This window comes from Callorhinchus milii, unplaced genomic scaffold, assembly GCF_018977255.1.
Source record: "Callorhinchus milii isolate IMCB2004 unplaced genomic scaffold, IMCB_Cmil_1.0 Scaffold38, whole genome shotgun sequence".
Classification (NCBI taxonomy): Eukaryota; Metazoa; Chordata; class Chondrichthyes; order Chimaeriformes; family Callorhinchidae; genus Callorhinchus; species Callorhinchus milii.
The window spans coordinates 391,536-402,899 of record NW_024704779.1 but is presented as its reverse complement, the minus strand read 5'-3'; the positions used below and the strand labels follow the sequence as shown (position 1 = coordinate 402,899).

The window sequence follows — 11,364 nt, the reverse complement described above, 5'->3', positions numbered from 1 at the left end:
AGAGAGAGAAAGACTGTGTGGGTGTGTGAGAGAGACTGTGTGTGTGAGAGAGGGGGACTATGTGTGTGTGAGAGAGAGACAGTGTGTGTGAGAGAGCGACTGTGTGTGTGTGTGAGAGAGCGACTGTGTGTGTGTGTGAGAGAGATACTGTGTGTGTGAGACAGAAAGAGACCGTGTGTGTGAGGCACAGAAAGATTATGTGTGTGTGTGAGAGAGACAGAGAGAGACTGTTTGTGAGTGAGACATACAGTGTGTGTATGTGTGTGTGTGTGTGAGACCGGGAAAGAGAGATAGAATCTGTGTTAGTTTGTGTGTACGTGGTGATTGTGTGTGTGTGAGAGAGAGAGACTGTGTGTGTAAGAGAGAGAGACTGTGTGAAAGAGTGACTGTGTGAGCGTGTGAGATACATTATGTGTGTGTGTGAGAGAGACTGTGTATGAGAGACATTATGTGTGTGAGAGAGACTGTGTGTTTGTGAGAGAGACTGTGTGTGTGAGCGAGATACTGTGTGTGTGAGAGAGAGACTGTGTGTGAAAGAGACTGTGTGTGAGAGAGACTGTGTGTGTGAGGGAGAGTCTGTGTGTGTGTGAGAGAATATGTGTGTGAGACTGAGACTGTGTGTGAGAGAGACTGTGTGTGAGAGAGAGAGACTATTTGTGTGTGAGAGAGAGAGACTGTGTGTGTTTGAGAGGGAGAGCGAGAGACTGTATGTGTGTGAGAGAGACTGTGTGTGAGAAAAAGAGACTGTACGTGTGAGAGGGAGTGTGTGTGGGAGACTTAGAGGTTTTGTGTGTGAGAGACAGAGAGAAACTGTGTGTGAGTGAGACAGAGATTGTATGTGCGTGGGTGAGACAGAGGAGAGAGTGAGAGACAGAATATGTGTGTGTGTGTGAGAGAGAGAGAGAGAGAGAGAGCGACCTTGTGTGTGTGATTGGCAGAGAGGGAATATTTGTGTGAGCGTGAGAGAGACTGTGTGTCCGAGCGAGAGAGAGAGCGAGCGACTGTGTGACTGAGAGACAGAGAGTCTGTGTGTGTGTGTGTGAGAGAGAGATAAAGACAGTGTGTGTGTGACAGAGAGAGCGATTCAGTGTGTGTGAGAGACAGAGCGAGACTGTGTCTGTGTGTTAGAGAGAGACTGTGTGTGTGAGACAGAACGAGACCATGTGTGTGTGTTACAGAGAGAGACTGTGCGTGTGAGAGAGAGATAGACTGTGTGTACCTGTGTGAAAGAGGGACTGTGTGTGTGTGAGAGAGAGACATTATATGTGTGTGTGAGAGACTGTGTGTGTGTGTGAGAGAGACTGTGTGGAAATGTCTCCGTCGCTGTGTCGCTGTATCTGACCCCTCCCCCGAGGGCTCTGAGCCGCGCGGTCTGACGGGAGCTGTAGTTTTCGGGGTCTGTGGCTGTGATGGTGACAGAGAGAGAGAGTGAGTGTGAGAGAGAGAGACAGCGACTGACCTGCGGCAGCAATGTTCCTCTCTCTCTTCTCTCTCTCACTCTCTCTCTGTGTAACCGCTGTCGCCGCCATCGTTCTTTGTCTCTGTTTCTCTTGAGCTGCGCCCGACGGTCTCCGGGGACATGACGTCATGACGCTTTCAGGCTGCGCTCGAGCTGACGTCAGCACGTCTACCGTCCTCGTATACGTGGGTGTACTTGTGCGTGTACGGCACCCCAACCCACCGCTAACCGCCATGTTGTACGGCACCGCAGCCCACCGCGAACCGCCATGTTGTACGGCACAGCTACTCCGCTATGTGTCCGCCTTGAGCGCCTCCAACCGTTTTATTTCCTCCACTCGTTTCATTCTTTTCTGATTCTGCCCTCTGCTCCGAGTGGCCCTATTACACAACAACAACTACAACAACAACACAATGATATTTATAGGCGACTTTCGCGACGGGAGGACATCGCACAGCGCTGAACAGTCAGGTGTCGGGGCCCCAGCAGGAGGGAGGGTTGGGGGTGAGGGGTGGGGGGAGGGATCCCTTAGGGTTGGGTCTGTGACGGGTGTGGGGAGGGTTGGTGTAGGGCTTAGGAAAGGCAGAGAGCTGGGAGGGAGGCCAAAGGCACGTCCGAATAGAAGGGTTTTGAGAGCGGCTTTGAAGGAGGCAAAGGAAGGAAGCGAGGAGCAGGGACCGTGGGATGGAGTATCAGGGTGTGGGGGTAAAGAGGCTGAAAGCCCGGCCACAGATGCTGGGGCTGATCGGGCGGGAGTCATTGAGCAGACTGAAGAACGGAGCGAGTGGGCAGGTTGGTAGGGAGTGAGCAGTTCAGAGACGTAAGTGGGGGCAAGGCTATGGATGGCCTTAAAGGTGAGGGCACGGATCCAGAACTCGATCATCTGAGGGAAGGGAGCGAGGGTGAGAGTGATGAGGTCACGGAGCCAACTGCGTGAGTGTACACGGGCTGCAGTGTTTTGGATGATCTGCAGCTTGTGAAGGGAAGAGTGGGGAAGGCTGATGAGGAGTGAGTTCTCGTAATCAAGCCTTAAGGTGACGAATACCTGATGAAGTTTCGGCAACCTGAAGGGTAAGGCAGTGGCGGAGAGGGCAGTGGTAGCTGAGCGGATCCCCATGATTTTTGACTTGAGGAAGTCCAGCATTATCTCGCAGTTAGAGTCAGAGGAAAGGTGTGTCGGTGATGTTGAAGCAGCCGTTTAGTGGTGTAGATGCGGAGCCTTGGATTGCCTTTGCCTATAGGAATAACCAGCAATAGAATGATGATTTGGCTGAGGCGAGAGAGGAGCGTGAGGTGTACACAAATGTTCCGGTGGACGGTTCGACCGGAATTTAACCAAGTGCATTCGACAGACCGCACCTAACTCTTAAGAAAGCGGAGGTGGCCAGTGAACCAGGGTGAGAATCGGGAATAGGAGGCAGTTTGGCAAGTGACGGGGACAAGGATGTCGAATGTCGTGTGAGTAGCGTGAGTGCAAGGAGTGGTTTATTGCGAGATGTGGACCAGAGTGCGAGGAGATCAGACGACTCCAGGGCAGCGGAGAGGTATTGCGGGGTGAACTTCTTTCAAGGGTGGTGGAAGATGGCGGCAGGTTTGGAGGCATTGGGGAGTGGGATATAAGAGTTGATGGAGATGAAATGGTGGTCAGAATTAGCCGTGTCAGTGATGGTGACTCCGCGACCCTGAGGGCAAGGGTGAGCACCAGGTCAAATGGATGACCGTGGGTGTGGGCAGCAGAATGGATGTGGAGGGAGAGGTTGAGAGAGGAGAGAGGAGAAGTCTGAGATTTTGGAGCAGGGGGGTTGATGGAAAGACAATGTTTGCCATTTGTTTTTGGTATAGTTGGGATGCTCATGGAGACAAGTTCCTTTACTTTTACTGCCTGTACTTGTCACAATCACAGTCCTGGACATACGGAAACTTTTCACCCAATTTCACACTACTATTGCAGATACTTTTGGATGTTTGAGTTCTGGGCGATTGGTATTACTGGACTCTGAAAAGCAATTGTCCAAATGGCTTAGAATCGGTGTTGGTTACTGTGCACTTATATCGAAGTTATGTTTTCTGAAGTTGAATAGAAATAACGGAAGTCTCAAAGTTATCGTGTCGCAGAGACACATAGGCACAGGAACAGCCTATATAGTCTTCAGTAATTCTGCATTCTAGAAACGACTTCTCAGTCTCGTTCCTCAGGCTTCCCATTCCACTCCCCCCACACTTTGAACTTTGAACTCCGCTATAAACAACCAGAATATGTATTCTGGTTGTTGGGGGCTTCCAAACCCAGCTACAGTCGATGCAACAAATATAATCCATCAAATAGAGGCCTGTTACATCTGATTCAACACATTATCATATTATTTCAAGGCCAATATATGCTCTCAAAATTTCATAGAGTTTTGAATAGCAGTTATTCCTAACTGTGCAAAAGTGGAGGAGGCACAGTTAACCAACAATAAAAGGTTGTGGCCAGTCACAACCAAATTACTGGTTTTTATAGCGAATGAAGCTACTATGCACTTTAGCCTTGTTCAAAAGCATCTTCACTATTCACCACTCACTTTGTTTACCTCCTATACCCTGATCTAATCAATCGTGAATATTACTCCCAGTTACTCAGAGGTGAGGCATGTTATAAAGAGACGAGGTCAGTTATGGAGCGACCAGGCTTGTTATCCCCCAGAGGATCGAATTCAAGATCCTCACCCTCACCTACAAGGCCATTCACGGCCTTGCTACCTCCTAACTCTCCGACCTACTATCCCCCTACCTACCCGCCCCTACCCTCCATTCCTCTGGCTCCGGTCTGCTCCACATCCCCTGCCCCAACCGCACTACTATCGGTGGCCGGGCCTTCAGCCTCTCAGCCCCTAGGCTCTGGAACTCTATCACCCAGTGCCTTCGCCGCCTCCTCCCTTTCCTCCTTCAAGGCCGGTCTCAAGACCTTTCTCTTTGACCGTGCCTTCAGCTCCCCTCTCGACTCTCTACCCCCTCCTTGCTGCATCCCTTCCCTCCCCTCACCCTTACCATTTCCCCTTTGTTCGGGTCCTGACCCAACTGTACAGCGCCTTGGGACGTCCTCCCGACATGAAAGGCACTCAATAAATGGAATCTTGTTGTTGTTGTTGTTGTTATACAGAGACCATCCCTGTTATACAGAGACCAACAATGTTACAGAGACATCAAGACAATTGTACAGAGACCCGATCTTTTATACAGAGACCAGGTCTGTTATGCAGCGACCAGCTGTGTTACACAGAGACTAGGCCTCTAATATATAGAGACCAGGCTTGTTATACGGAGACTAGCTCAGTTATACGGAGACCAGGCCTGTTAAACAGAGACCAGGTCTGTTATATAGAAACCAGGTCTGTTATACGCAGACCAGGCCTGTTATATAGAGAAAACGCTTATTTACAGAGATCACGGAGCCCGGATAGCTCAGTCGGTAGAGCATCAGACTTTTAAAGTGATCAATTTGATGGCAATCTGAGGGTCCAGCACTCGAGTCCCTGTTTGGGCGTTCCGTTTATTTATTTTTTTGGGGTGTAATGGTGTGGTGGGGGGGAGGGGGGGTTATGGTGTGAGGGTGGAAATGAGAAAGTACAAGTGTAAATTTACTTTTCTACTATTTCAAAAAGATGACATGAAGTATGAGATTAATATCGTATATTTTATACAAAAATATCTCAGTTTCTTCTTTCCAAGTTAAATGAGTTCCTGGTGACATCATGCACAGAGCTAACGCTGAGCTTCCTTGTGCGTCTCTGCCCACCTCCTGCCCTCAGCTAATACTGACCTTCTGTTTGTGCCCGACCTTTAAATGTCACTAACGTTGTTGACTTTGAGTCACAACACACCAGGTTCTGGAAATCTACCTCTGTTTCTCCAACTCAATCACTCTCTATGTGCCTGCAATCTCCACAGTAAAACCTAATCACCCACGTCTCCTCGCTGCATCTCTAACATACCCTCCTTGGATTTTCAGGTCTAAGTCTTCCACTCTGTATTGTCTTGTGCAAAATGCAAGTTATTGTTGTTGAATGAAAACAAATTATCCACATCTGACTGTGATTGCCGCACTTTGAAGTGATATTTTTCTAACAGGGGAATAAGTTGAGCGCAATAGATGACGTCATCGTGTTACTCATTTCACTTTAATAGATTATATTCTGCAATGACTCGAGAAGTTCAGATCAAACGGAAACCGACTCGACACGTGTTTATGCGACATCATGTGCTTCAAAACCGCAGCAACCACGGAATTCAGTTCATCGGGTGAAACAACGTTTTATGTTTTTTTCTTGCCTGAAATTATTGTTGGTTTCCAGCTTTACAAAATGCCCATTCTTTTCATAGTGTTGGTATGTTATGCGGCTCCAACCACTTCAGTTCAAAGATTGTGTGCTTGTTAATATTCAAGAATTTTTTTTATAATAAAAATTAAATAAATGTTCCCGCCAGGTTTCGAATCTTTCGTCTGTGAGGCGAACGTGATAACCACTGCACTACGGAAACTTCTGTGAACCTATTATTGTTGAGAAATGAATAAAACTGAAATATTATTCCACCCAACTTTCAGATCTTTCGCAAAATTGCTGAAATTCAGCGATGCGATGTAACACCTGAAATTAAATTGAATCTTCCGAATGCACGTAGAGAAATGGTTTATTATCGCTGAAATAGGAAATAAGAAGAGCTCAAGGTCTTGCAGCCGGAAAGGAATCGACTGGTGCTTTGCAAGATTTTCAAACCAATGGCACCTGATCCTATCAAAAAAGTTTAATTTCTGACAATTTATTTGAAAAGAGGTGCAGTATGGCAATCAATTAAAATAAATCCCCAAATAGCTTCGTTGAACATAAATCTAATAATGCTTGACATTTTTAATAAAATCGCTAAATGTTGTACTGTTTTACTCTGCATAATTCAATAGTTTGTCTGAGTATGAACCCGGGCTTCCGACATAGCAGCAAACAAAATTTTAACAAAAGTGGTGAGCTATGTTGTTACATGTGTTTTGCAGACAAGGGCAAACATAGAATAGAGTGGCCGAGCGGTCCAAGGCGCTGAATTTAATTTCCAGTCCGTTTGGGGACGTGGGTTTGAAACTCACTGCTATCAAATGCTCCCGATAGTGTTCATCCTTTATATCGACCACGTCGGATGTGTTTTCTGAAGAAAATCAGTTGTGTGCAGGAGGTACTAATATGACTCCATCTTCCAATTATTAACCAGCGGCCACCGTTTTCTGTGCAAGTGGCAATGCCCTGAGACTTTGGTATTATCAATGGCCGTTCGATCAGTTTGATTCCATCGTAAATTAGCTTCACTTCTCCAGCTGCAGCAATCCCTTTCATTGTCAAGTGGTAAATATCTTCCGACAACCAAGATAAAGTAAAAGCTGCTCCGGCTCAGCATAGAACCAAATGAGAAACGTTTTGGAATATTTCGAAAACCACACACCAGAACCGATCAACAAATTCAATTTCGCTATATGTCTTTATAAATCATTTCAGCTCAGGATGAATAAAATAATGTACTATCACGTAACTCTTATATTTCTGACGACATTTCAAACTATTCTCCAAAACACGTTCTTCCAAAATTAGTCGCTGAGTTGATCCAAATCAAGTTTTAAAGGCATTTGTATTTCACTTGGATGTCTGTTGTGGGAGAACAAGGTGCTGATGAGCAAACAATCCCACACCACACAGATTTCGCTTTTTGAATAACTAACCTACAGATGTTGTCATTTCTTGTCAATCTGGAGTTTACCCATGACAACAATTATGTCAAAATAAAGCTGTATTTTTCTTGGAACAAGGTGCATATAAGTCTCTGTGGCGCAATGGGTGAGCGCGTTCGGCTGTTAACCGAAAGTTTGGTGGTTCGAGCCCACCCAGGGACGGTCCTCTTCTGGAAGAAACATGTCCTGCTTCAACTTTTCTTCGCACTTTAAACAATATCATGAAAAACATCAGATACACTCGGGACCTACTCGACTTTAAACAATCCACAACCTCAACCATCGATACGCTGAGAGGCCGGAGATCACCAACTAGTTAGGTTACAAATTCAGGTCAAAGTCGATTCAAAACAAATATCACAAATCCACTGCACTCTTATCGATATTTGATGTACAAATATTGTGCGCACAGTAATTGCCGATCATACTGTCTATGAGATGATAATTGATATTAAAGGTCCGATTAAAATGTTCTCAATAGAAGACAGTTTTCTCAATGATGAGAAACATTCTGTGTTACAGGAATACGTGAATACACTTCCAGATCAGCAGCGAATGACACGTTAATTCTACAAAAAATAATGCAAAACGTTTCTTATGTTTGTGAGCAACTGCACTGTATGTGGAGGGAGGTGTACAGCCGTGATAGTACTGTGGTTAGTACTCTGCGCTATGGCAGCAGCAACCTCTGTTCGAGTCACGCGATCGCCATCGATTTTCCTTTTAACATATTTTTGAAATGTTTTAACGTAATTAAGTGCACAATTAATCTGAAATTGAAATTTCCCCGTTTTCATTTAATAAACAAGAATGATAATAATACTATTGCTTTGGTAGAGCGCTTTATCCTTTCTTCGAGGCGTCTCCAAGTTCATTACAGAATGTACATTATCTGTGAAAATAAGGTCAATGCCAAATAGTCAGTTTTGTTAGCCGGTGATAATACCAGATTAATTCAACTTCGATCACAGCAATCCCCTTCGGTGATAAAATACTTGAGGTTTGAGTTCAAAATCTCAGCCATTCGGCCATCATAATGCTTTAGACACGCCCTTCAACCATATAGTATACTAATATTTATGAATCAAATTTGTTGGAAGATAAATATTGTAACATATGACCTACAATGAAATCTTCGAGTTATCAGCCTGACCTCAGAAACGCATCATCATGTTTATTGCAAATTGGAGCCCTCTAAGCATCCTGACTACACATGGGAATTCCCGGTAATTATAATTGTGCCACTGTGTGTAGGAATGTTTCCACATTGATAATAAATGTGAATTGTGGTAACCCGTGGAAGCGGTATGGTGGAGAGTCGTCTAATGCAAAGCTTATCTCACTGAAAGTTTTCCTTCATAATATTGTAGATAAAAGTCATTTTAGATCAGTACATCAGATGGGACATGTTGACGGGAAACCTTTTGCACAAATTATTGACAAGTCGTGTTCTGAATTACCGTTATTAATTATTTCTTATAGAACTCTTCAACATCTTAAAATAGAATAACGACTCATGTAAGGAGGGCAGCTGAGGTTGATTGGGGATGAGCTCTCTTTACTGTTCAAAGCAAGACAGAAATATAACAGTGTTATTGTTTTCAAAATAATTTTACCCTTTTTGTTTTAAACTGAGAAAACACAGCTCTCGTATGACGTTGCTCTTCTTTGGTAAAACTTTGAATTTCGTAGATGAGACAGTCCATTGCATTGTTTATCGTGTTAACGTGAATCAAGACATTGACCTCCACTTGATTTCAACACCAGCCTCTGATCTGGAGTCAGACGCTCAACCGTTGAGACACGAGTTCGGCAGATTATTTCGCACAACAGGTTGGGTTGTAAAGCAGGAAATAAAAACACAAAAACACGTGATTGGTTGAAAAATAAAGAGCAATCTTCCAATTCATAAAATGAGATGTTGCCACTGGAGAAGCAGTGATTAACCATGTCCTCACACTTGCTGCGAAAAACCACTAACATTTATATTGCAATCATCGTTGGGGCAATACTGACTGGTACGGGACGAAAAATTCATGACTCTCTCTTATCATTAATTTTCTGTGAATACAGCTTCATATATTTCCCTGGTTTGGCCTAGACCTACGTGGCTGGAGAGATATAATTGCAATTTTTTTAGGTGAAACAGAAATAGGTGCGAAGATGCGGCAATTGTAATTGAAATCCTCGTGTTTTCTTATATATTTCCTTTATTCTTCAACGTAGTACAAAAAGAGATGGCAAAATAAAATTCAACCCAATAACTGGAAGCAGTATTTCAGTTAGTACTGACTTATCTGTGCGTAACGTGGACCACGTGGCCTAATCGATAAAGCGTCTGACTTCGGCGAACTTGAAGGCAATCAGAAGTTTTGCAGGTTCGAGTCCTGCCGTGGTCTTTTGGCACAAATGTTTTTCTTGTTACATTTGCATATTACAAACAAGTAATTTGTGTTCTCTTTGACAAACGTGATGCTGCACGAACATTTTAACTACAATATGTTGCTTATGACAGCAGTGTTATTTAGTGTTAATAACGTCACAGTCGGTATTTCGCTCCACTTTTTAGCCACAAATTTCGCTTCTGAAAAGCAGATTTTTTTNCTCTTTTGAAATATTGGAGGAAAATGTATTCTCGAGTCACAAGTTTGACAAGTGAAAATATAACCGCCGTTGCAATAATTTTTCTTTGCGAAATTGTTCCAACTGAGGGGGACAGCTTGGATCTGTATCAGAGACCTCTTGTTTTGTAGGCAAAGCGTCCACCACAGAGCTACAGTTCCTCCGCCACCTGAACATTGCTCAGAGGTATATAATCTCATTGTAGGAGATTAACAGTCCTGTCAATGAATTTAAAACTGAACTGAAATCTACCTGACTATTTTCTTCATTCATCAGATGATACACTTTGACAGATTATTCCAACTCTTTACTGACCAGAGGCTCACTGGTGGTTGGTTGCTTCTTAGATACAAAACAGCCAAATGCCCTTTTTGATAAAGAAATAGGAAAGTTCCACAAATAGGTAAAAAGAACAACATTTTAGGATTACTGTAGGTTGCGTGAATGCGTCAAACCGGATCGCAGAGCTAAAGAGACTCTAAAACCCACAATAATCCAAATCGGAGTCTGAATAACAAATAGTAATTAAACTAACAACCGGCCAACTTTAGTACAGAGGCTGAACAGATTCATCGTTAGGACAATAATGACAATTGCCGTGTCTCCTACATTAGTGTAAATTTGTACCAGGAACTAAAATATTAAATGAAAGATTGTTCATGGATTGACAGCAATGGGTGCATTATTTCCGAGATACACTAAACCTGTAGTTTTGTCTGTAACGACTATAATTGCAACGTACATCGCGCTGTGACAATCATGGCAACAATAAGCAACATGTTTGATGTTCGGGAATTCAGGACGGCACCGCTGGGATTTGAACCCAGGATCTCCTGTTTACGAGACAGGCGCTTTAGCCACTAAGCCACGGCGCCGTTGTCACAAAGTTGCATATCGTTCAACATCCAGATGACTGTCATCTTTCTCCAGCAGTGTGGTTTCTGCCTTCACCTCAATAAGAAGGAGTTGGCCACTCGACGCTTATCCTCCGATTACCCCATTCCTCATCACGCCTTGTGAGTTTTGGATGCAGACCTGATCCTTGCGGACACCCCACTGCCTCTCTCTCAATCTTTCACTTTCCCACTCGCTCTCACAAACACACACACACACTCTGTCAAAGTCACCGTCTCTCCTTCTCTTCTGATTGTCGGATCATTCTCTCTCCCCTCGTTCTGGGAAATTAATCTCTCGCTCTCTCTCACACACCACTTACACTCGCATGTACACGCGCTCTATATATCACTCTCTCTCTCTACTCTACTCTCCCTCTCTTTTTCCCCTCTCTCTCACTCTCTCTCTATGAAGCTCATTCCCTTTCTCAATGGCTCTCCCTCCTCTTTCACTCCACCAGCCGCAGGTCATTGCATGCAATGACAGGAGCTCGGGTCACTATGTGGCAGGAGCCGGGGTCACTACGTGGCACAAGCCGGGGTCACTATGTGGCAGGCGCCGGGGTCACTATGTGGCAGGCGCCGGGGTCACATTGTGGCAGGAGCCATGGTTCACGATGTGCAGAGAGACGAACTTG

General features: G+C 44.5%; 2 non-coding genes across 2 annotated transcripts; one reads left to right on the top strand and one right to left on the bottom strand.

Annotated features, from left to right (window-relative positions):
- Window positions 1–7,299: 7,299 nt before the first annotated feature.
- trnan-guu lies at window positions 7,300–7,373 on the top strand. The gene has a single exon. It is a non-coding gene; the product is annotated as a tRNA-Asn (tRNA).
- Window positions 7,374–10,635: 3,262 nt separating this feature from the next.
- On the bottom strand, window positions 10,636–10,708 carry trnat-cgu. The gene has a single exon. It is a non-coding gene; the product is annotated as a tRNA-Thr (tRNA).
- Window positions 10,709–11,364: the final 656 nt, after the last annotated feature.